Genomic DNA, 27441 nt, shown 5'->3' with positions numbered 1-27441 from the left:
AGGAGGTTCACAAGAATGATTCCAGGGATAAAGAACTATAGGTATGAGGATAGGTTTGAGAGGTTTGGACTGTTTTCCTTGGAGAAAAGGCTAACAGGAGACTTGATAGACGTGTTCAAGATCCTGAGGGGTATGGACAGAGTAAATAGTGAGAAACTGCTCCCGCTCAAGGAAGCATCAAGAACTAGAGTGCACAGATTCAAAGTAATTGGCAAAAGGAGTAATAGAGATGTGAGGAAAAATTTTTTTCATCCAGAGGGTGGTTGGAGTTTGGAATGAGTTTCCTGGAAGGCTGGTGGATGCAGATTCAATCATGGTATTCAAAGGAGAATTGGATTGCTACCTGAAAAGAAGAATGTGCAAGGTTACAAGGATAAGGCAGGAAAGTTGGACTGGGTAGAATGCTCTTTTAGAGAGCTAGTGCAGACCTGATGGGCTGAATGGCCTCCTTCCCCACTGTAAAGATTCTGATTGGTAAGGTCCGTGGAGAGTGGGGCTTGATGTAGACGCTGGGGGTGAGCGGGAAATGGGCACCTACTGGGGAGGGGCAGATATTGGGTAGGTGTCGCTCAAAGTAGAAAGGGGACCCTTGAGGGAGGCGCCTGCCCCTTTCCTGCCCGAGGCTCAAGCAGTGCGATCTGCAGGGCTTCCACCCTGACCCAGAACTCCTTCTACCAGTCTCAAAATTGAGGGCTGGTGGAGAAATAATTGGGCACTTAGAGGGCCTCAATTTGGGCTAGGGCATGCGGGCAGTCCTCGGCCTTGCTGGCCCAAGTAAAGGGCGCTGGGAAGGCCCTCTCATCCACCTGCAAACCTGCTGGTAGGGGACTGCAAATTCAGGCCTAAATCATTATTTTGCTATTAATATTGTTTAATTTACTACAACATGTTAGGTAAGTGCACATGGCAACATTGAACTATCCACCTATGCATTACTTCAAGGTATTGTAACCCCTTTTCATACACATTAAGCAAAGGGTTTGATATAACCTTGGTTATTCCTTTGCACATTTTTTTTCTAAATAATCCACAGAGCAGGTAACAAAAAATATGCTTTTTATGTTGCAGAAGACTATCCGGATACACACCATTAATAGAATTTGTAAATGTGTATCCCATTTCTAGTCCAGTGCAGATTAAATTGGTTAAATACCGTGAAAATGACAGAAGTCAACAGTGTTTTCCAGTACAGCTGAGACTATTAGTACAGGTTCAGTGCTGTGCCTTAAATTACTATAAAATGTCAGTTAGCACTTGTTACACAGAATTCACTTTGCGGCTTGCAATGTCTGCACAGCATCTACCCAATGATCTTCTTAGCTTTCCCAAAATGTTTATAAATTGATACATGTACAGAACTACGGGTTATTTCTTCAAAGGTTAATGCCTTTATAAAAATAAGTTGGCCAAACGATGCAATAAATCCACCTAAAAATACAAAATATAACTATATGAATTATGTCAACAAAGAAATTACCTGTGGGGACGTTGATAAAATTAATGTGTGCATCTCTTTTGTTACTGTGGTGAAACTAATGTCTGTCTCTTTTCAAAGAACGAATAACTCAAGCTGAAAGGATACCCAGTCCTTTCATTTTTGGTGGAGATTTGGCATCCTGAAATGTTTACTTTATAAATGCTGTTTTGCCTAAAGACTCTGGATTATAAGTCTAATGCTTTCTTACTTTCTTACAGTGTGATCAGCCATGTGTAACACTGGACCAATAACTCTCTATATTTTTATCTTTTTGGATCTAAGCAATTTGTTAAGTATAACAATGCACAGTACATTCGGTTAACTGGGAATATAAGTCTTATCAGATTTGCACAATTCATTCTTTCGCTTACATGTATTGCAGTTCTCTGACCTCAACTCCAGTGCTCTTTCAATGCCACACACCAGGAGATAGACAATAGAAGTTTGAGGTGACTTATCTAACATAGTTTTCCTCCCCATAGGAAAGAAGAACCCTGAAATACCTCTACCTTACTCTGCAGCACAGTCAAGGAGCTTAACACGTGCATAATCACGGAGACAAACCCCTACTCAATCACACACTGTGCTTCAGCCCCAACACCGTGCTGTTGCTTAACAATGCCTTTATAATATGGGAGTTCAGCTGACTGGATTTCCTTACTTTGGCTGCACTTCCAATGTCCCATTGGGTTTCATCAGCTAGGTTCAGTGAAACAAATGCAGGGAGACATTTCCACTAATATAGCATCTGGAAATCCGTATTTCACAGCGGACCCCAGAACGCCAGGCTTTCAGCTTAAATGTACAAAGAAAGTGATGCACAGAAGTATTACTGTGTTAAGGCAATAACTGGGCAATCTAAAGACACCTTGAAGAACATTTTGAAACCACATCCAGTTTATGACCATGTTGCATTATTACATAATGGGGGATGGGGAAGGTTTTTTGAAGGGTGGCAGGATTTCAGTTTTACAGGTGTAGCTTTTTAAAGGATGATTACCGTCATGAAAGAAGGTGTTTGATAAGTCCTTTATTCCTTTAGAGAAAGAGAAGGGGCAGAAGACCTGCTATAATAATTCACGTGCAGATGATGTAATTTACAGCAGTCTATGATTTGCTTGTAAACAAACATAAAAACGTTTGCCAAAGATTTAATCACGAAGAGTGCCTCTTTAAACATCTAACAATAACAAGAAACATGCTGCTGAGCTTCAGCGAACAAGGGTTACCAACGTGAGCCTGGAAGGATTTAAGCAGTTCCAAGTCTGCAGGCCTAGACATTTCTAGACTCCTTTGTTTGTCCCAGTCCTTCTTTTTCCTCTAGCAGCCCCATGCAACACTACCCAGGCCCCCTACAGACAAAAGCATTCTTCAACTATCAGATCATCCTTTCACCAGCTCTAGCAGCCTCCAACGGCAACCAACAAAACCAAATGTTTTTCAGTCTTAACAAAGACCAGTTGAATGGAAATGATAATCCGAGAAAGTTTTCATTTTATTATCTGCACTGAAAACACCCAAAGAAATTAAGTCTAAGGGGGAAGGGAGAGATTTTAAATGCACTAATACTTCCTTAGTCACACACACACGCACTCACACTCTCTCCAAAAACTGAGAAAATTAAAGATCTTATTTTCAAACATCCACTGTGCTTTCCAGTGTTTCAAGCTCAAGTACTACATTTCTCCATTGGCTACATTAGTTCATTTAATGAATAGCTATGTTGCCCAGTCCAATCTCAAATAAACTGGTCTCATATGAGGCAGCATTAGGGGCACTTTGTAACCTGGGTTACAATGAGGAAAAACGATTGCAACTCATGATTGCTATCTAGCAGCCTCTGCTATCATGTATAAGCATCTGACGAGGACAGAATTGGGCTCAGCTGTGATACCTATTTGCGGTCAAATAGACTTCCAATATTCACTGTCAAAACGCACTCATGAACAAGCAAACGGGAAAGATATCAGAGGTAATTGGTGTCTGCAGAACTGTGCCACAGCAAGAAACTGAAGCATTCATTCACATGTGGGAAGGAAGTAAAATTGCTCAGGAAAAATATGGAATTGAGTCTTTCATGGCAGTCAGTGTGCTACGGTATTCATTTCTGCTCATGAACTACTTCCAACATACAAAAAGGATGGACAGAAAAAACTCTCCTGTCCATTGAGTCGCTCCCAGTCAGCTGTGCTGCAATTAGATCCTCAGTGCAACTTAACCATCAGGAGCCATGTAACCTCCTCAAAGGGCAAATAAAAATATTTTTTAAATGCTAGACTGATTCAGAGAAAAATGACATCTATCAAGATCCTTTCTGAACCCTAAAGGTGACCAAGAACACCCAGAAGGTAAAAAACAGTTCAGACCAGTACTCTTTTTTCCCCAGTTTTTACTGTTTTTTTATTCTGGTAATTTTCAGGAGATGGGCCATGTTCTCAAATTAGATCACCCAGCATCCATCTACCTTTTATGAACAGTGATTTCCATTTCCTCCAGGAACTTGTCCAGTTCCCTTTTGAATGTTTCCAAAAGAGCAATGCAAGAGCTTTCGTCACAAGGGAATTTATGTGCTACACAGACATGACAAGTGGAGTGAAATCAAGGCTGGAATTTTGCAGCCCATCCACTCCCCCTCCAGCCTCCACCTGGCATCCCCCCCACCCTCCAGTCTCCATCCACCACACCTCCCACCATCACACCTCCCACCACCCCCCAACCCTCCAGTCTCCACCCACCACAGCAGGGCCGGCAAGTCATTGAAATCTCCGTTCACATTGGCACCAGAAGATCCTGCAGATGTGAGGGGCTAGAAAATTCCAGCCCAAATTAAGGTCTTGAATTCTACATTTCTGAGGCATTTTTGACTCCATACAGACCAACTATTAGGAGATAAGGCAATTTTCAATTTACGCCGTTGAGTTTCACTCAGAAATGTGACCATTTCAAATCAGGTGGTTTGAGTTCACTGAGTAAATGTCAGCTTGGATTTGTCTGAATCAGATTTACTGACTAATGCAGTTTCCTTGATCATTGTATCCACAAGTACGACATTATGGTTAAAGTTTAATATCGCATTACACAACATACTGCTTAGGAGCATGCAAAATATGTGCTCATACGTTAAAACCTTGGTCTAGTTGGCAATTGTCAGCCTTCACAACATTTGTATTATAAACGAAGCTATGAAATGTAAATACTGAACTAAAATAGTACAAAATACTTGTGAACCAAAACTTCCAGGAATGTCAAACTGATACCAAGTAATTCCGAATGGTTCAGTAGCTGGTAGCTTCATGTAGGTCTCTATTAATCTCGTTGGTACTGCCAGTTTCGGGAACTAATCACAGCTAATTCCTTCTATGACTTCAACAGTGTGTCCTGTTGTCAGGTGTCTGGTGAGGAGATGTGCATGAACAATTCTAGGGCTTCCACAGGCGAATAGACTAACACACACCATCTCCATCCTAGCCCATCTATGCATGAAAATTGTGATGATTTGGGGCCACCATGAAATTCAAATCTAGCAATGACTAGTAGGAGAAACAAAAGGAGCAAATAAAATTAACTTTAAACGGTAGGTAAGTACATGTGGCTGGATTTTATGGAAGCTGCAGGATTCTTGCCCATCGGAGCCAAAGGTGGGAGGTGACCCCGCTTCAGCAGGCAGCAGGACCCCAGGAGGCACACTGCCAGTGTAAACCAATTAAGTGGCCGGCGCCAGGGCCACCATCCAATTAAGGGTGGCCTGCCCTCAATCAGAGAGCTGGCTGCTCAGCACTGTGACAGCCAACAGTGGCTATTACTGAGGCTGCAGCTGGAGGAAGTGGGTGCCTCAATGGCTTGGCAGAATCTGAGGCCGGGCAGGAAGGCCCCGTCAAGTGGTGCAGGGAGGGCAAGTAGGCTGGCGCAAAGGTGGCCATTGTCACGGGGTTGGTCCTCCATGAGCCACAGAGTGCCCATAAATGAGGATCCCATCCCCCTGGAGACTACCAGGAGGATGTCAGATTTCAGTCGCTCAATTGGACTCCCAGCGGGGCAGGGGCAGTCAATCTGCCAACCTTCCTGCCGTTGGCAAATTGACATGGTGGCAGGAAGACTTTTAGTCCAGACTTCAGAGGGATAATAAAGCATTAAAGTTTCAGTAAGTAAATACAATTTTTAAAGAAATCAAGCATGTAATGCTTTTAAGTTAATTGATTATAAAATTGCTTATTGTAGCAGATAGCAATGAAAGCTAGGCCAATGATGCTGAAAACCTCATAGTGAAGGTCATTCCAGCAAATCCTTCACCACACAAATAATTTGATACAAGTTTCACATGTTAAATTTTAATCAATCGTCGGGGAGACTGCTATCGTTGAAATAAAGATTATTCCATGTAAAGAGGCCATTTACTCAGTATCCCAGAAAAGATACCGATCTTTTCAATCAGATCAGTACTAAACATCAATTGACAAGAAATTTTCTAGCAGCTGTACATATAGATATCTTTATTTAAAAAAAAAACATAACTTTTATATCAGATCAAGTTTTAGAAGATCAGGATTGATTCTGAAAGTCATTCTACAAGCCATAAAGGGTCTTTCAGGATTAAACCAGGATATTAATGTTTCACAGATTTAATTAATCTGATCATTGGAATTGTGGGATACCCGGGCCTGTTGACAGTTCTTGTCAAGTTGACAGAGGCCTTGGGGGGATGCCCCATCTGTTGTCATTGTAAATGACTGCTGTTTTCATTTAGTCCTCAGAGCAACGGAGTGAAAACCTTCTTTCATGCATCAATTGTGCACAGAATAGCAATGACAGTGCGTTATTGTGGCATCAGCACTGGGTAATGAGCTTCTGTCACATGAGAGAAATGTGTAGGGGACAATTGTTACTTATTCGGAGGAACTGTGGGCAAGAAAAGGAAGGGGGGGAAATAAAGGAGATTGGCAGCCAGCTGCGACCTATCCAGCTGTGCAAGGATGAGATACTGGACTCCACTGTGTTGCCATGGCTTCATCAATTCACGTGATTTTCACCTTTTTGTCTCATCATTGTTGGCATACGTTCAGGCCCTTTTATTGGAACACTTAATGTTTGCCAACTCTGCCTTACTAAATCTACTGATTGTGATGGAATTCTTTAACTTTCTCCACAACATGTTTTCCATCACTTTCTCTGATCACATACTAGCAATGTATTTTGAGCTATCAAGATTTTCAGTCTTAAAAGAATAAGATTCAATCTCCACAATGTTCCCTTGGTTAACATTGAAAGCCTTCAAAAATGGTGCTTTAAATGCGGGCCAACATACGAGTTTTTAAAGTATTATTTATGACTGCTTTCTAAAAAGCTGTAAATAAATGGCTAAGGTACTATCCAAATCTTGGGGGGATTGCTAACTCTATGCTGTCAGGTTGGGTGATGTTGCACTGGAGCACACAGTGCAGCAGATCCCTTGGTGAAATATTGGGGAAAATCAAAGGCTGTTAACATTTTCAAAACTGCTACATTACGGTGCAGGATTTTGAGATGTAATTTTTGATATAATTTAATAAAGCCCTTGTGCAAAATGGATAAAAATGTTTAGTAAGAACTCCTCCAGTGACTGCTCCTTATGTGATCACTTGTTGTGCGATAACCCTCATCACTAATATGGGGGTCATGTAAAGGCCAAAACAAAAAAAAAACTCAAATCTTCATAGTTGGAAGCCTCAATGTTGTACTGAACCGCCTTTTTTAATATTTCACCTTCCAGCCTGATGGAAACTAATTGACTCTGAGTTATAGTTTCATGGCACTAGTCAGATAACACCCTGATGCTATTTGACAGGCTGCAGAATATATCTATCTTTTTCCACTTGGACTCATCATGGTTCAGGCCATTCAGACTCCAGGAAGGCGGGCTGATTCTAAACTGACTCCCACCCTCTGAAATGAGAGTAATGTGACTAGCTCGTCAGCCCTCTGCAAGATTGTGACTGGAATGGCACCACTAACATTGTTCATTCTTAAATCAACCGTGCAACTTTCATGCCAGGAGCTGCTGTGTCAGTACTTAAACAGTGGGCAGGATTTTCTGCACCCACCCGCCACCGCGATCTTCGAGTCCCGCTGCAAGTCAATGGACGTCTGGCCAGGGCACCACCTCACCCGCGGAGGGTCCCGTCCCCGATGGGGCCGGAAAATCCCGGCCAGTCTCCTGTTTGTCCTGTAGGTCCTCCCCTGCCTGATACACCGACAGATGCAGAGGTATTATTTCCTCATGCCAGTCATCCTTAATGTGCCTCATCCAAGTGATCGTTCTTCCTGTATAAATCTAGGCAGCCAACGTCAACAAGCTGTTTGAGTGTGAGGGGACATCAAAGCTGAGTCCCACAACCACTTTCCTGTAGGAATCATTGGCTAGCAATCAGGTGCAATAAACCCCGGCTGACATTTTTCTCGTCGGTCAGACAGAGGTAAATTGCAGCATCCATCTCAACACCCTGGCTGCAATCAATTAATACTGTCCATGAAATGAACCTGGGAGTTTCTTGGTCTAGATCAGTTCCACCTTTGACATTTGCCAGCTGAATCATTGGATGTTCTATGATTCCAACAGCCACCAAAGCAAATGAATCGTTCAAAAATATCTGGACTTGCGGGCTGGGATTTTCCAGTTCTGCTTTTGCTGGTCAGCAATTATCTACCCGTTCATTTTAAATGGGCAGAAACTCATGGGCTGGGAAGTATAGAAGCTGAAAAACCTGGTTATGGTCTTTTCTAGCTGCGAGTTTTTCAATGCTTCTAAAGCTGAGATCTTCCCTGTTTGTACAGGTCAGAATCACAAAACATAATTCTATCCATTGAATCTTCAGAGATGCAAGCTCCAGATTTTCAGCTGGCAAAATACAAATTTTGTTTTTGAATAAATAAGCTACGGGTATTTAGGATAAAAACCTTCTTCTTTGATCCCCTACATCAAGAGTTAATAAGACGTAAGCAATCTATTCCCCCCAGCGCTCTGTCTTTCGACTGACTGTCTTGAAAAGTTGCTTGTCAATTTGCAATTTTTGGCTGTTAAATTCAAAGCCTTTCAGCACATTGAAAATAACTTGTCTCTAATCTTATGAGCACACTTTCTGTAATGAAAATGATGCATTGCAGGCAGGCCAGTACAAGCTTAATCAAACATCATATCATGTCTTGGACTGTAATTCAGACAGAGACAGCTCTTTACCTGTCAGCCAACAAAAAATAATGACAGGACTTTGATTCTAATCTTAGATTAAAACGAAGTGTCTTTTAAAAATTGCTTCATAAGGGTCTTTCAAAGTTTAAATGACATAATAATGCTGGAAAACTTGAAGAGGAATACCTTCATGTTTTCCATGCCACCTTCCCCTGCCAACCCCCGGTTCAAAAATTCCCTTCAGGTGATAAAGATTGCACCTTTTATCATTGTTTATGTGAGCAATCACAGAGCACTTATTATAAACCCACATTTAACTTTGTCTACTGTGTCATGTAGAAGACATGAATTCAGATAAGTGCATAACACTTAATCAAATGCTGTCTATAGTATTTTGGTTAGTAGTCTGCATGAGAAAGCTCAATGTCAAAAGATTTTGCACTTTGCCTCTTTACAAAGAAAACAGTAATTATATACATTTAAAATGCGCCTTTCTCTTAATCAGTTTATTTTGCCTTATTCCATTCCTGCCTCTCCCTCCATACCTGTTTATGTTCTTCTATACTTTCTCTTTAATTTCTACCTGTTTTACTATCTTACTTACTAGTCATTTTTTTTCTTGACCCCTCACTTTATTTTCTTACAATTCTATTTTTGCATCTCCAGTACAATCATTCTTACCTTCCATTTTTCTGTTCCTGCAAACTTTGTCTTTTCTATTCAATGATTTTGCATTTTGTAATTATGTCATAACAGTGTTGCTAACCCCACCGTGACAGAGTTTGTTTCCATATATTTTCTATTTTGCCTGTCACCATAATAATCTGTCTTCAAAGACACCTTATGACATTGATGCATGGAAAAGTATGCAGTGCTGGTGGTGTTACAGGGAGTCTGGGTTGCTGTGGCAACATGCACTTTTGCATGCATGATGTCACAGGATGATTCCTATTGGAAAGTGGTTGTGGGACTCAGTTGTGATGCTTCGCCGCCCCCCCACCCCATTAACTACCAAGCTGTTGTGCCTTCTGAATGTATCATACTCCTGCAAGTTTACAGTGACAGGCTAATGGTCCAGATTCTGTGGCTGCAGTAACAGTGAAAGTATTAGCGTTGACCATCATTAGATCTGAAACTGACAACAACTTTTGGCATTTGCGCAGTTAAATGTTGAGATCCAGAAGCTGCTGTCAGCAATTCCCTGCTCTCGCCTACAGTAAGAAGGATCTGTTCTGAAGAAGAGTCGTATTGGACTCAAAATGTTAACTCTGTTCCTCCCTCCACAGATGCTACCAGACCGGCTGAGTTTTTTTTCAGTACTTTCTGTTTTTATTTCATATATCCAGCATCCGCAGTGTTTTGTTTTTATATAAGAGCTTGTGAAAACCAGGTAGATGGAAATCTTTTGAAATAACTTGATTTGATGTGAGCTTCCATTTTTACGTAATTAGTCTCACTGCAAAGACTCTTGAAAAAGTTACACCTTGTTGACTGAGGATTTTTAGCAGCATAAGTCTATAACTATTGTTGAACAACCTCTCTGGCCCTGAAAAGCTAATTTTATATTTGTGAATTGTCAGGTTTCTCTATTATAAAAAAATTCAAACTTTTAATTTTTTTTTAAGCTTGTTTATAGTATTTCAGTTCATAAATTAGTCCCATGCATATATTCCAATCTTTATTTTGCTCTCTGCAAAATGATTAAAAGTGAAGGGAATCAGTACATTTTACTTCCTGGTTTGCTGTTTGTGAAAATTCTTCAATGTGATTGGCTGCTTAGCCTGTTTGATGAAGTCACTGTTGCTGGGTGTTGGAGACCCTCCTGGTGTCAGAGTAAAATTAGCACTGGGAAAGGTAAATCCATCCAACAGAGATCACAAACTCTTTGTGGGTAGCTTTCTTTGAGGTAAGTGGCACAGACTACAGAGTGTAGGCCATTAAGATGTACTGCGAGACAACCTTTATCACTGGTTACATCACAGCTGGAGTATTTTGTCCAATTCTGCACACCTTGATTTAGGGTGGCTATTAAGGCTTTGCTGAAGGTGCAAAGAAGATTTGTTAGAATGGTACTTTGGATGAGGAACATCAGTTATGTGTGGAGGCTAGGGAAGCTAACAGGGGAAGTTCAGAGAGATTTAATAGTAGTGATCAAAATTATGAGGCGTTTTGATAGAGCAGATGGGAGGATCTATTTCCAAGGGTGGACAGATTTAAGATTATTGGCAAGAACCAGAGGGGAGGTGAGGAGGGATTGTTTTATGTGGGCAGGCCAATTAAGGCCCGCCCAGCGCAACGCACAGCCGGTAGCGCTCAGAGCTACGTGTGCAGATGGGGGGAGGAGGGAGAGTTGGGGCCTGCGCTCTTTCCACATGCGTGCCAAAGAGCACAGAAATCTTCCTGAGGCACGGAGCTGCCTCAGGGAGATTAAGTTCATATGGAAAGTTTTAAATAAAGAAAGATTCAAATTATTTAGACATGTCCCCTCATGTGACAGTGTCACATGAGCTGGGACATGTTTATGAACTGTGAAAAAAAAAAATTATTTATTTAATAAAACTTTCAGGAAACCTCATCCCTCCGTGGATGAGGTTTCCTGAAAAATGCGAAGGCCGCTTGGGCTCTTCGTCTGCCCGCCAACCTTAAGCTTGGACGGGCAGCGTTGATAATTACTTCAATTTGTTTTATAATATGGCCTTAACAGGTCTTTGACAGTTCGACGGGCGCATAGCCGCCTCCTCTTGAGAGCACCCGCACAACCAGATTGAGCAAGATGGTCTCTTTTTATATTGTAAAATTCTATGAACATTGTAGAAATGACCATAAGTATAATCACACTTAATGTCCTGAGATGTTATCTGGCCTGGGAGTCTGGTCACGGTTGAGAGAACACTCATTCTTTCAGTTAAATCCACCCAGGCAGCTTTCATGTTAATCTACAGGGGAAGCTGTCCCCTCTGTCCCAGAAAAGACAATCCTTCACTCCAGCACATCCTGCACCAGGAATACCACAGCTTTATCCTGGAGTGGTGCAGTTTGTAGCCAAGTTCTTGCTGCAGCCATTTTCACCCCTCATTTAACAACGCAGCTTCAACACAAGGAGCTGCTGGAGCCACAAAATGTGTTGCTTTGCTTCAAGCACTGTGTGCCAAGGGCACTGCAATATTATGTAAAGGTGGTGACCTTGTAGTATAGCGTGTGGTTAACACTCTTTGGGTGTTACATACATCAGCAGCAAGAGTTAAATTAATTGGGCCACAAGTGAATACAAAACCCAAACTGCAGCATTGTTGCTGCCACAGTGCCAGTGCTCATTATTGGCCTGCTTGTCTTCATCAATGCAAAATGCCACTCCCTTTTGGAAAACAATGAATTAAAATGAGAGAAGCAGAGTTAAGGTTTCAAGCCCATATGACCCTTCTTCAGAGCTCTGAAACGTTAACTCTGTTTCTCTCTCCACAGATGCTGCCCGGTCTGCTGAGTTTTTCCAGCGTTCTCTGTTTTTGTTTCAGGTTTCCAGTATCCGCAGTATTTTGCTTTTATATTAAATTAAAATGAGTTTCTTTGGAGAGAATTTTAAGAAGGTCTTTAACTGCCAAGTTCATCATTTTTAAGTCTATACATATTGAGTAGCTACTAGTGTCCTTCGTGGTTTTCAAATATAAACTGTATTTTGTTGTGTGTGCTTGTGGGTTACCCTTCTCCCTGTATTAACCTTTTTTTTTACTCAGGAGAACTCTAGCATTCGTGAACATTAAAAAACTGAAATTGAAAAAGGAAAATATCAGCCCAAGTTTACACTCAGCTCTCAAGATATTAAGATAATTCTCAAAAGGACACATGTACACGCACACACCTCAGCTGAATACAAATTATTTTTAAGTGATCTTTTACTCTTGATCCAACTCTAAACTGAAAGGATTATTCATTTAAGGAGAAAGCAGCCTATGCACACTGTATGCGTGTTACCATATTGTGTGCCAGTATCTGCTGCCTAGAGAGATGTCAATAAGGAGGATAAGGTGAAGGAAGATGGAATCCAGAACACTGTGGGTTTTAAGTCCAGAGGTTAGAGTGACGGTGGTAAAATCAAGATGCTAATCAAGAATTTGAGGTGAGCTGGGGCCAAGAGGTATGGATTAGGAAATGCAGGGAGTGAGAATTGTTCAAGGTGCAGTTAGTGATTTAAAGAAGCCATGACTGTCAAGATTGTGTGCAATTCCACATGTGGCCAGTGATACCAGGCAACACAGTTCCCTTTGTATTTGTAATGCCTAGCCGTTCAGCTGTCCTGCCTTGAGTTTGTGAATTTTGTAATGACCTGTTCTTGATCCCTGTTGCCTCATAAATAGATAAACTATATCCAAACTCCAAGGCATTCTAGTATCAGAAACTTGAGTACATGCAAATTATTGGGAATGTGCAGGGATCATTTTTCAACTTTGTGTTTCTAGCTTCTCAGCTCCTATGAGAAATTCAGACATCGCTGCACACAATCTTCCACACAGCAAATGTCTGAAAATCAAGCATATTAGTGCTCAAATTTCCATTATGTCTTGCAGGCAAGCCAAGTTTTGGCAGCACAGAATTGGTAAAATATATCTTATACCTGGTCCCCATGGCTCTATGTTATGCTCCTATGTGACCCACAAAGTCAGACAGCCCACCTCAGCAATAAAAACCCACAACACTCTAATTAATCATCCTTTTTTAAAAAGATGCTATAGTATGAAAAAGATACGAGGCCACTTGTTCCTATTTTCTCCACTTCTGTCTCTTATTGAGCCCTTTTAAGCAGTGTCCTGGTCCCACCCTTCTCCTCCAGAAAAGTACATTGTGGGTTTCTGATGTCACGTGGAAAACAGGTGTACTACAGGGGACAAAACTGCACCGAGTAGGTTTCACCCTTAGGTCAGGAGTATTCTGTTCTAAGTTCAGCCTCCCTCTCGAGAACTAGTGAAACACGACCAGCAGAAGGAGCAGATATATTTGACTACCAGTCATGGTCAGGGTTCAAACTTGTGATGGCTTGCACTGGGATTTCTGGGAACCATTTCATTTAAATTCAAAGAACGAAAGATGTTAAACAGCTAGTATGTGTGATCAGCTCACTTTCAAAATTCCAAGTTCATACTCTTGAGCAAATGCAAATGCATAGGGACTGCTGAAGACAATAATTTTCTATGATATTGCAAAGAAGTTCCTGTTCCAGGCCTGTAAACATGAAATCCTCCACCATGTGTCCCAGCATAATAGCAAAAAAGGAATACAATCCTTCAGCAGCATGCAAAAGGGTCCAAATTCGCATAACCATGCATGCCCAGGAAATGAAAAAGGGAAAGCTCGGCACCAACAGCTCATTTACTAACTTCAAAACTAACTAGACTGCTCCAAAAAAGAGCAACAGTTTCTGATAAAATACAAGTTACAAAAGTCAGCAGGTGAAGAGAACTGATTTTATAAATCCTGTCATAACACAATATCTGTGACATGACTGTAACAGAGATATTTTCATTAAAGATGTAATCACCTAGGCCATATCTTTGGACACATATTTAGGACACCTCAGTTTTAGAAACGGTGAAAGAAGATGCAGTGTGCACTGATAGGCAAGTAAAGAAAAGAAGATTTGCATTTATAGTGCACGTTTCATGACCACTGGATGTCTCAAAGCACTTTACAGCCAATGAAGTACTTCTGAATTGTGCTGTTGTAGTGCAGGCAACATGGGAGCCAACTTAGGCTCAGCAAGCTCCCACAAGCAGCAATGTGGTAATGATAATCTGGATTGGATTTTCGTTGATTCATGAGGACTCCGTGGACCTTTCAAAATGGCAGACAAGACCCAGATTCAGAAGTCTTGCCCCCATTCCCAGTAGATCCCATTTTCACTGCGAGGGGAAAGTGGACGGAGCTTGAAGTGCACAGGTGTGAATTATAAATCAGCATGGTCATTTGAACTCAGTGCACAGGACAAGCAGACCCAATCTTCACTCCAAGAATGGCCTCAACCTGCAGTGGGTATCCCACAACTTTATGTTGGAACTATAAGTGCTCCTGAAGCGCAGTTAAGCTATGTAGAACTGTCAAAATTCCTAGGTATTTAAATGACTAGCCCTATGAAAAAATAAGAAAAAACTGATTGCCTGTCTCTGAAAGAACTAAAAAAAATCTGTTCTAGCTGTTTAAATTGCTGTTTGTTGACATAATCCTAAATGCTATCATTATAGCATTATTAATGCTTGACTGCTTTTCACAACCTATCATTATCACAATGGGTGCCAGGTTTGTAAGTTCACAATTTTTATGACAGCCCAAAGAAGTTATTAAAAGATTAGCTGTCTTTGATGTGAGCTTATGAATACAAATGTTTGTTTTATAAGGGATTAAGTACTTACAGAAACTTAAATGTATTGAATGGGCTTTCATGAATGGGACTACTTTTTTAAAAATGTGAACTCAGCAACAGATATTCAGAACTTTATTTTATTTCATCTCAGCATGGCTCCAGAGGTCTGCCTATTGTGAATACTGGGTGGGCTTGCAAGGAGAATGTAAGCGCAAAGGGTGGTGGGTGGGGCCCATGAGCTGGCATGGGGGGGCAAGGAGAGCGGGTGGGGGAGGTGAAGCAGCATGAGGGGTAAGGGCGAGGGGGCCTAGTATTTAACAAAACAGCCAGGGTGAAGGCCCAGAGAATGGAGGCTGACCTTTTAGCCTGCCTCAGCACTCAACAGCCTCTGTTGCCATCCCAGATCTTTGTCCGAGGGCAGTGGACAAATCTCCATTCCACATCCGCACCCTCAGGGCAAAAAATCACTCTAGTCAGGACACTTTCTCCTGAGGTGGTTCCGCTGAGCCGGAAAACTTCCCAACTCAAGCTACCTGTTTCGGGAGTGAAAATCTGCCCGTCTATTTTTGTGATGCTGATTGAGGAATAAATATTGGCTTGGACAGTGGGAAGATATCCCCTGCTCTTCTACAAAATTGCGACATGTGAAGAACATAGGAACAGGGGAGCTTTTGCATCCACCCATTTAGGCTGAAAGATGGCACCTCCAACTGTGTAGTAATCCCGCAGTACTGCACTGGAGTGTTAGCCTGGAATTTTGTGCTCATGGAATGTCATAAGGAACAAACTTCGTTCCAAATAAAGCTATAATCAAAATATGACATAAGTTACAAAAGGTTTTTGATTGTTTATTGAAGTTTAACCTTTAAGGTATTGGATGGAATCATTTCTTACAGATCCTATTGCAATAATTATTTCTGGGCACTGTAATATGATAAAGCGAGATTAATGGGATGATGCAAGTCTTATGTTAAAGCAGACAGAGGTGAGAGCATGTGAAAATCATAAGATTATAAGAAATAGGAGGAGTTGGCCATTTAGCTCCTCGAGTATGCTCTGCCATTCAATAAGATCATGGTTGATTTGATTGTGGCCTTAACTTCACTTTCCTACCTGTTTCTCAAAACTCTTGACTCCCTTGTCGATCAAAATATGATGGTCTCATTAGACTCAAAAACTGAACAGTAACGTGAGATTCATAAGTGAAGTAATTGTACCTTGTTCCCGTTTTAATGTGGATTAATTTTAGGACTTTGTATATTAAACAATGAGTTTCACATCATCAGACTTAGGCTTGCATTCACCATGACTTCCCATCCATTATTTTTTTTTTTAGTTTCAAGTTACTGCAGATAAGATTGGAATATTTTGATTACACTCAAGATTTCTTTTACAGAGATGGAAGATGAGATGGTAGCAGGTCGATAAAGTATAGCTTAGGATGTTATTTTAATGCTATCCATTAAATGGGAGCCAGGTGTGTGGTCAGTTAAAATCACTCAGGCCACTGAAGCACCCTAGAGCTGCCAGAGGTTGATGTGGAAAGATTTTCAACTCAGGCAGCAAGGGCACCCAATTAAAGCCAGCGGGGTCCTTTCTTTAGCCAAGCATGTTGAGTTCTGATGATGCGACTAGATTCGCCTGCAATTTTCATGAGTAGGCCTGAGCAAGAAATGGAAGTGAGCTTCCCAACAGACTGATAGCACTTGAGTAGGTGGGGAGGAAGACTGGTTTCAAAGGGAAGTTCACATTTTTAAATTTCTTTCCTGTGAGGCCAGGAAAGGCAGAAGTGATGTGACTTCCCCCTGCCCCAAACAGATGGAAAGTCAGCTATTGGCATTTAATTGAGATCCAAGAGTTAAAATACTCCAGGCCTCATTTTTGCTGCAATGGGTGAGCTTTAAACTTGCATGTCGTGTAGAGATTATGTTATTGGATGAGTAGTTCAAAAACCTGGACTAATAATTCAGAGAATACAAGTTCAAATGCCCCCTGGCAGTTTGAAAATTTGAATGTAGTTTTTAAAAAATCTGGAAAAAAATAAGCTGGTATCTGTAAAAGTTAACGAAGCTGTTGGATTATAGGCTAAAAAAGCCAACTGGTTCAACAATGCCCTTTTTTAAATTCATTCATGGGATATGGGTGTCATTGGCTATGCTAGCATTTATTGCCCATCCTTAACTGCCCTTGAGTAGGTGGTGGTGAGCTCCCCTCTTGAACCACTGCAGTCCCATTTGGCATAGGTACGCCCACAGTGCTGTTCGGGAGGGAGTTCCAGGATTTTGACCCAGCGACAGTGAAGGAACGGCGATATATTTCCATGTCAGGATGGTGAGTGGCTTGGAAGGGAACTTCCAGGCGGTGATGTTCCCATGTGTCTGCTGCCCTTATCCTTCTAGGTGGTGGCGGTTGTGGGTTTAGAGTATGCTGTCTAAGGAGCCTTGGTGAGTTCCTGCAGCGCATCTTGTCGATGATATACACTGCTCCCACTGTGCGTCAGTGATGGAGCGAGTGAATGTTTGTAGATGGGGTGCCAATCAAGTGGGCTGCTTTGTCCTGGGTGGTTTCAAGCTTCTTGAGTGTTGTTGGAGCTGCACTCATCCAGGCAAGGGGAGAATATTCCATCACACTCCTGACCTGTGCCTTGTAGATGGTGGATAGGCTTTGGGGAGTCAGGAGGTGAGTTACTTGCCACAGGATTCTGAGCCCCTGACTTGCTCTTGTAGCCACAGTATTTATATAGTTAGTCCAGTTCAGTTTCTGGTCAATGTATCCTCCAGGATGTTGATAACAGGGGATTTGGGGATGGTAATGCCATTGAATGCCAAGTGTCGATGGATAGGTTCTCTCTTGTTGGAGATGGTCATTGCCTGGCACTTAGTTGGTGCAAATGTTATTTGCCACTTGTCAGCCCAAGCCTGGATATTGTCTAGGTCTTTCTGCATTGGACATGGGCTGCTTCAATATCTGAGGAGTCGCGAATGGAGGAAGGTGACTTGCTTCCCTTATCCATTCTGTGCCACACAAACATGGTTGATTCTTAGCTTCCCTCTGAGGTAGCCTAACAAGTCACTAAGTTGGATCAAAACCAGTGCAAACAAAGGCTGCAGCAGGTCAAGAAGGCCTCTCACCACTAACCAATGTTTCCTCTAAGCTGCATGGCAACACGGCAACCCAAAAGTCCTCACGTAGGCCTCAAACAAGTTGGCCCCTTTAAATTTTCACACATGCATGGCTGCACACTTAACCAAATCATCCCACATTCCAAAAAAAAATCAGACAGAATATTGCTACCAATTTCTAAGGGCAACTCGTGACGGGCAATAAATGTTGGACTTGCCATTGACAGCCACATCCTGGGAGTTACTTTTTTAAAAGGACGGGGGATACAGGGACTAAACACTTGGCAATCTCATGACATGCAAAAGTGTTGCAGGGTGACATCAATTATGTCAAAAAGCTCACAGGAAATCAAATGACAGAGCCATTCCTGATAATATGAAGCAGTCACCAGTGCAAAAAAATATAAACCCTTTTAGAGGCAATTTTAATACAAAAGATTTAAATTAATTGGGATCAGCTTATGAATTGAATTATTAAGAATATTACCTGCAGTATTCACTCAATCAAATTCTACGTGGGCATTGTCAGAATGGAATATTATGAGTTACTTCTAAACAACTTTCCTGTCAATTGGAAAAACAACATATTTTTACAGCCAGCACATAATTAAGAAGGTCTTGTAGTTCAAGCAGGCTTAATTATAGCAAGTCTGAGAGGATAGCACTGTTAACAATCATGCATTGAATGAAGAATGCCATTAGCTGTGCCAATGCTGCACTCACAGCTGTCAACTAATATTATAAACATTGTCAGATGTCCGTTTTTATCAAACTTCAACTTCTGCGAGCTAGCCTACTCCCACACATGGCTTTATTAGGCAGACAAGGCGTCACTCCGCATCACTTTCATTGGGATTCAGAGCGTTTCCAAATGAATACTTTTCCTTGTTTGTGGTGCTGCTTTCTGCTGTACAGTCTCCCAGAAATCATATGCCAAATGGAAAGATGTTCAAAGTCAAATAGTTCCCGCTTAGATAAGCTTTCGATATCAGGCGCAGTGAAGCATGCAATTGTGTAGCCTGTAATCCTCTTGAGGGGTCTGACTGCATTCTATCAATGAAGACAGAATGTTTCCAATTTCTGAAAATTGTTCCATATTTTTCTTTGAAATATCAGTATTCATTACCCAGACACTATCAAGGGGCATATTTCCCTCTTTTTACATTTGGATGGACACAGTGCCTGGAGGCAAATCCTGTGGTGAGAGTTATGCAGTATGCTCCTCACAGAACCTGTAGCATCCTCCCTGCCCAGTTTCCAATATGCTAGGCCCAGACACAATAACAGGAAAGTCTTCTGGCAAAACTGCCACTGTTAAATGATGAAAATTATTATGAAAATTGATCACATAATTAAAAAACAGGAACAAATTCGGTAAAAAAAATGTAAATAATTGAGTCTATGTATGTGTTGGGGTATGAATGTGCATATGTATATGTATGTGTATATTTGTATATGTGAGAGTATTTGCATGTGCATGAACATGTATACATGTATCAGAACTACACACGCTCATATGTATGAGCACAAAATTTTGCAGCCTCCCACGTTCATTTCTCAATTACTTCAGATGTTTCAGAGCTTCACTGATTTCAGCAAAATTCAAAATGCAAAATCCTTAAGGAACTTTTTAAATTGGACCCCCGTTGTGTTATTGTATTCCTGCTGCAGGCTGTGAAGGAAATTTCTAGCTGACAGGCACTATCTGTCCGCTGATGGCTTGGTCTGCTCAAGGCACACATATAATAATCAGAAAGACCAGCAGCAAGATTTCCTTCAGCAAATTAGGAAAGCATGCCCAAGGTACACAGCTCATATAAAAGGAGGAGAAACAATGGCTATTTTACAGACATGTTGGAGTTTATTTTCTTTGGTTGCTGATGTTAATGAGTTAATGTGGGTGAAAGCCTCTTTATACAGGCACCATTCTTTTTTTTACAAATATCAGTGAAAAGAGCAAGCTCCTGAAAATAGTAAATAACAATCAAACAACACAAACTAATACTCCTCTCTCCATTCCCTTTACTCATAGGCCCAGTTTTCATTGTCAGCGACGAATAACTCACTGCTGACCTCGAAGAAAGCTGCACACAAAGATCTAGCAATCTGTGTAGTGTGGATTTCACCTTTCTTGATGCTAATTTCATTTTGGCGCCAGCTATACAGGGTCCCTGGTTTCCAGCAACAGCAATGTCATCAAGCTGGCTAAGCAGCCAATCACTCTGAAGAATTCTCACAAATGGTAAACCAAACAATGACAAGCAGATTTTACCATTCACTTTTTACGATTTTGCAGAAAGCAAAATAAAGAGTGAGACATATGCGTGAGATTAAGGTTGAAACTAAAATATCATAAAATTTTAAAACAAATCATTTTATTATTTTTAAAATCGATGAAAGGTCTTATCAAGGAATGGAGAGATGTGACATTCCACAAGCACAAAATTAACTTCTCAAGGTCGGACAGATTGTTCAGCAGTAATTATGACTTAACATGTAGTTAAAAACATGGTCATACCTCAGTCAACATGATGTAACTTCTTAAAGGGTTGGTGGAGGAAGGAAAGGATTAAAACGCGATCTACTGAAAACAATATGTGCTGACGTTTACTGGTTTAGAGGAAAATAAAGTGTTGGACACTGATGTGTCAGGCAGTTCTATGACTTAATGAATAATGATAAATATGTGATAACAAGCACAGGATGAAAGATTGTTATATGTAAATTAATGAGTGATAAGAAGCACAGATATATATGTCTTTTACTCGATAAGTTGCCTGTGATCACTTGTATCTGTGGATCAATGACTCTCAGGTCAATGTCCCCAGCATATGTCGAATAAATCAGCCTAACTCTACCCCCTCCAGACTCTGTGGTGACTGAAATGTCCCAAAACAACTGGCGTAGTCAGCAGGATACTGACGACAGGCAGCGCTCCCACGGCTATAGACTGGGTAAGTAGAAATACTATCTTTTCTGTAACCAAGGCGGGAGTAAGACCGACCCAGGATGTCTGAACTGGGAGTACCAGTGAGAAAAGAGTTACTGGTGAAGGGTGCACCTAAGCTTTAAACCAGCCAGAGAGGGAGTATAGTCCCAGAATTTTGTCAGGGGTATAGTCCCAGAATTTTGCCAGGGGTCCAGTCCCAGAAGTGCAAAGGGGAAACAGGGGAGACCGTTTTCTATCGAGGAGTGTAGTCCTTGTAAGATAACATCAGTCATGCCTGAGAATGACTCACAGTGGGGACCTATCAAGTATTTTATAGACAAACATAAGAAAACTGAGGATAAGACGAAAAGAATGGTTGGAACCCCAAGTGGGCCCCAGATAAGCACCATGAGTGGTGGTCCCAACAAAAGAAAGGTAAAGAGGAGAAAGCTAGAGTAATAATGTGCCAAAGTTATATGGATGCTTGTAATGCAGCAGACGCAAACAGGAAATGATTTGAGAAAGAGAAGGAAACGTCACAAGCCCAAGGAACTAAACTGCAGACATGTCCGCAGAAGATGTTATTTGGACAGGCGAACCATGTAAGCTGGGGAGGTTTGAACAAAGAAGTCCTAGAATACGGACATAGAGACGACTGATCAGATGACTGTGAGGACGACCCACCCAGTTATGACAGTGTAAGAACAAAAACTCCAAGTGCCCCAACCTTATATCCATCCTTGCCAGGTCTGAAGTCAAACCGCTAGTCCATTGTCTGTTGATCAAAGAATGGTGGCCAGAGAGTAACGGAAGTATATAAACCCTTTACATCTGGGGAAAAGCACAATTTGCTAAAAGACCTGGGAAACCTTAAACCAAACCAAAGTAATGCCGAGTTCTGAAAAAATATTGAGGAGATGATTGAAGTTCATAGTATGCACTGTAGAGATATCCGCATACTGTTTGGGGTTAAATGCCCATAAACGGCCTGGGTTAATTTGCCACAAGGCATGAGAGATGGGACATGGGCGGATCACCGAGACCAAAATGCAGCCCAAAGATATACCGGATTTAAGAATGTTGTCACACAAGTTTGAGGGGCTGGCCAGGGTAATTAGGGGCTATCACAGGAATCACACAAAAGACAGGAGAGACCCTAATGGAATATGCATTCATTACCTATGAAGGATTCTCAGGAATACCCAACCACACTACGGGTGATAGGGTGTTCTTAAAGATGTTAAAGGAGAGATCTAAGGACCCTAGGATACTCACATTGTTAGTGGGCTGGTGGTGTAGAACATTGATGGATACAGGGGCTTCAGCATCCAATACAGATCAGTCATTACCCACTACCCAACACACAATACATATAGCAGGCATGGGGGGACGAATTTTACGCACGCTATGCAGTGAAATGCAGATATTACAAATACGACACTTAGCAATGCCGGTTTACTTTTGGGTCTGTCCTAATCCAGAGGGAACCATATTGGGAATGGATATACTTGGGGAAATAGCAGCCTTGGTGGATCCAGGGCACAAGCAGGCATTCTGGCCACCGCAGTGGGCTGCCAAGATTACAGGCATGGTCAGCATGCAAGTGTGGTGCGCCTGATTAGTATCAGTAATGGGAAAATATTAGAAAGGAGCTGGACATAGGAGGGGATATGTGGACTCATAAGCACCCAGATACCTGGAGCTTGGGCGACCCACAAACATGACTGCGGTAGGGTGAACATAAAACTTGTGGCGATAAATGGCCATGTCCATAAGTTACACAGGCAATATCCTAACAAATCGGCTGCCTTAGAGGTAGTCAAGGATATGATACAAGAATTAGTTAAATGTGGCGGAAACTACCTCAACCATAAACTCATCCATATGACCTGTCCTGAAGCCCAAGATAATGTACTGCCTTACCATTGAATAAAGTTATCCCACGCCAACACTCAATTGTTGCTAGTCCCACAATGGTTTTCAGCGGATTGAGACCAGAACACAGGATATTCACAGTATTCGACATATCAAATGGTTTTTGGGCAATTCCCCTCACTGAGGAAGTACAGGATAAGCTTGCATTTACAGTAGATAATAGACAGTACACCTGCACACAATTACTGCAGGGGTTCCACAACAGCCCAGGAACTCTTCACCGGGTAATGAACAACACTTTGGAGATGATGGACCTAACACAATACAACAGCCGCATACTACAGTATGTAGACGACGTGCTAATTGCTTCCAGTAGTGAGGGAAGGCGCCGCGGAGCCCAAAAAAAGCCCAGATATCCAAGACGGAGATATAGTACTTTGGTTATACCATCAGTCAGGGACATAGGGCCCTATCAGAAGACAGGCACGCAGCCTTGCCATGCCGCACAAAATGACAGAAAGGTCCAGGTCTTTAACCACTGTAGAAATTTCATACGTGAATATGCAGCCATCTTGGGACCTTTCCAGGATCTAGAGCCAACAGTTTGAGACCTGACAAGGATCAGGCATACCGAAAAATGAAAGCAGCCCTCATTCAGGCACCCGCACTGGGACTTCCAGACATGAAGCCATTCTACCTATACTGTGATCATGATGGGCAGTATTTCGTGTGGTGATAATGCATGACCATGGTGATCGGAAGAGTGCAATCGCATACTATGCCACCAAGCAGTTGGCAGTGGCCGCAGGTCTGGAAAGCTACATGGTTGCCCTTGACTGTGTTGCCTGGGCAGTCAAAGTATGTGAGCCCGTGGTGATGACCGGGTTGATTGTACTACACACTAGATATACTTTGGTCGAGCTGCTAAACACAGGCAATATCCGACAGCTGCTGAGCCACCTGGGAAGCAGTATTAATGCCGAAAGACAAATCAGTGCAGATAGTAAGGGACACCAAAGTTAACCCCATCTATGGCATGCTGGGAGAAGGTGAACCCCACAACTGTGAGGATCATTTACAGGAAGAGGAGATTAGCTGAGTAAAAGACACAACCATGAGTGACCCTGATGAGGAGTGCCTTGTAGATGGTGCACGGAAACATGTAGGTGGTGAGGCTTGGATCGGGGTTAGTGGTTAGCTCCCTGGGCAACACAATAGCTCGAGGAGCCCTGAGACCCACGGACTCAGCTCAGGTCACAGAAGGGTTGTAGAGTTAACAGAAGCACTAAAGGTTAGGGAAAGGAAAGCGGATAAGCATTTACACAGATAAATGAATTTGGAGTAGTGCACGATTACATAATCGTCTGGAACAGGCGTGAGTTTATTACCTCAGGGGGAGGCCACATACAACACGTGGAGATAGTTAGGAAGCTCGCAGAGATAGTTAGGAAGCTCGCAGAGGCAGCAGGGCTACCCGAGGTAGTGGTAGTAGGAGTTAAAGCCCACTAGAAAATCACCGCCCCAGGTACAGCAGGGAAACACGTGGGCAGACCAGACAGCTAGGCAAGCAGCCGATGCAGAAATGCCTAAAAGCGCAGCCCGACAGGAGGGGGAGGAGGAAACCAATCCAGCGTACATCTGTGAGACCACCAAAAAAGGAGAGAAGAAAATGTGGGAAGGTAAAGGGGCAACAAAGGGACCCAACAGGATATATTGGAAAGAAGGATGGGCAGTGGCACTCGAGTATTTCGAGGGTTTACTAGAACTCTACCATAGGACAGCCCACCAGGGTAGAAACATTTCCACCGAGTTACTGCGACAAGACTGGTGGCAGCGGGGACTGGGTTGGGACGTCACAAAGTATTACCAAAAATGCTTAACATGTATGCAACATAATCCAGGGAAATTCATCAAGGTAAAGATGGGATATCAGGAGCATCCCAAGGGTCCATGGGAAATTAACCAAACTGATTTTATGGAACCCTGACCAAGCAGTTGAGGAAAAACCTATTGTGTTTAGTTGCAATGGACCAACTCACACAATGGGTAGAGGCATTCGTGTCAAGGGACTGCACTGCCAATACTGTCTTGAGGATCCTAGCAGAGGAAGTAATGCCAAGATGGGGAGTACCCTTACAAATAGATAGCAGTCAGGGAACGCATTTTATCGGCAAGGCCATGAAAGGGGCGTGCCGGCTGTTGGAGTCAATCAGAAATTTCACATACCCTACCATCCCTAAATCTTGCGGATGGTGTGAGCGAATGAACTGGACCCTTAAGATAGCCATAAGCAAAGCAATAGCTGGGAGTGGAAAGGGATAGATAGACATACTACCCACCATACTGATGCGAATCAGAGCGACATCCAACCGGTTAAAGGGTATCACTTCACACGAGCTTATGATGGGGAAAGCTGCGTGGTACCTGAGGGAACACTGACAGATAATGACGCTATAGGACCCACTAAATATAGGGTTAGGAGAGACTTGAAGTTAGTTTGTCAACAGCTGCGAACCCTTAGGCAGGACATAAGGGAACAACAAGGCATAGAAGATCTGAATAAGGTGGCTGCTGACAAGAGATTCCTGGAAATACCCAAGGTAGGCAGCCAGGTAATGGTTAAAGTATTTCTGGAGAAGCCAGGATGGCAAGCAAGGTGGAACCGACTTACTGAAACCTAGGGGGACAAAAAGCTGCTGATGTAATTTACTGGTTTAGAGGAAAACAGTGTGTTGGACATCGATGTAGCAGGTGGTTCTATAACTTGGCTGATAAATAGGTGATGACAAGCACAGAAATTATATGTAAGATAATGATCAGTAAGTGATAAAAAGCACAGGATGAAAGATTGTTATATGTAACTAAGTATGTGATAACAAGCACGGATACGTGTGCCTTTTACCAGAGAAATTGTCTGTTATCACTTTTATCTGTGGATCATTGGCTCTCAGACAGTGTCTTCAACATATGTTGAATAAACCAGCCTAACTCTACTCTCTCTGTACTCCATGTGGTGACTGAAATATCCCACAACAAAGGGTCATGACGGGAATAATAAGATTAAAAGTGGAAGTTCACATAATTTCAGTGATTTCTAATTAATTTCTATTTGCAAGGACTTCAACAGCACAGCTTGTACAGGACCAGGGCCTGGATTTTCCCCCCGTTGGGAGGGATGTTGAAGGGCACACGCGCACAGGCACGCTATCGATCGGCGCCCCCAATCGGAGGCATGACGCCATTTTACGTCGGTGGTCCAGTTAAAGCCCACCCAGCGTGACATCTGCACAGAAGTGCTGTGCACTCCCTGTGTGGGCTGGGGGGAAATCCCAAAATTGAGAGCGCGCTCTTTCACGCATGCATACGGAAGAGCACACTCATCTCCCTGAGGCTAAGTGCTGCCTCAGGGAGATCGGCTCAAATTGTTAAAAACCTAAAAACAGAAAAATAAAATTTCCCTAACATGTTCCCTCATGTGACAATGTCACATAAGTTGGGACATGTCCATAATTTTTACAAAACCTTTATTGAAATTTTTTAAAACCTACCTGAAACCTCATCCTGCTCATGGGTGAGGTTTCATGTTTTTTCTAATTCCCGCTGGGGATCCTGGCCTGCCCGCCAACCTTAAGGATGGATGGGCAGGTCCTTTAATTACTTAATTGACTCTGTCAATGGCCTCAATTGGCCATTGACAGGTCGGCAGGTGTGCAGCTGATTTTGCTGCGTCCCCACCTCCCTGAAAATTTAAATGGGACGCGGTGACGTCAGAAGTTCCCCCCCAACGTCAGCGTGCGTCATTTTATGAGTCGGCGAATGGGCCCCGCCCCCGCTAACCAATGCATAAAATCCTGCCCGAGGATATTACTGACAGCAACTCCTGAATTTCCTCGTTTAACTGTGCAAGTATGTACACCAGCAGCTTCACAGGGTAATGACAGCCCATACTGACAGTCTCACCATCACTGTGACTGCAAATTCTGGGCCATAAAGAATCAAAACCGCCAGCAATAAGGAGCCACATGAAATGCGTACTCGAAGGCTTGATTCATTATCATTTAGGAAGTAATTTAAAGGGATGTGAAAATCCACAGTGATATATGCAGTCTCTTGAACCATAACCAATAAAGCCATATTCTGAAACCAAAGAATGCAATTATCAAGGAAAGGAGAACTCTGGTGATGGTCTCCTGCAGATCTTTGAAATCAGTTAATAATGCAGTTCATTCAGTGGAAAATCATACCAGAAGTTACACCCAACCAATTCAGTTCAGTAGCCAATACTCACTGTGCATGAGAGCTTTCAACTCTTGATATTCAGGACAAAAGAGACAATTTGAGAAAAGAAAAACAATAAATAGATATATACTTCTCTCATGAAGTATTTAATAAAGCACGCAGTATCAAAAGAGAAGCAAGTAACTGCTAATCAAATACCAGGCCACACACACCACAGGAAATCAATAGTGCAGCCCTGCCAAATATACTCAACATAACAGAAGTGAAGAGAAATATCACATTTTGACT

The 27441-nt window shown here is 42.3% G+C and overlaps 1 protein-coding gene across 1 annotated transcript in view; it reads right to left on the bottom strand.

The window, feature by feature from the left end:
- The window catches only part of LOC121282394 (cadherin EGF LAG seven-pass G-type receptor 2-like), a 324339-nt gene that overhangs the window by 109429 nt on the left and 187469 nt on the right, over window positions 1–27441 (bottom strand). The gene's annotated exons all lie outside the window — the stretch shown is intronic.

Source organism: Carcharodon carcharias, chromosome 9, assembly GCF_017639515.1.
Source record: "Carcharodon carcharias isolate sCarCar2 chromosome 9, sCarCar2.pri, whole genome shotgun sequence".
NCBI classification, from domain to species: domain Eukaryota; kingdom Metazoa; phylum Chordata; class Chondrichthyes; order Lamniformes; family Lamnidae; genus Carcharodon; species Carcharodon carcharias.
Note: the sequence above shows the minus strand (reverse complement) of the source record. Positions and strands in the feature narration are given on the sequence as shown.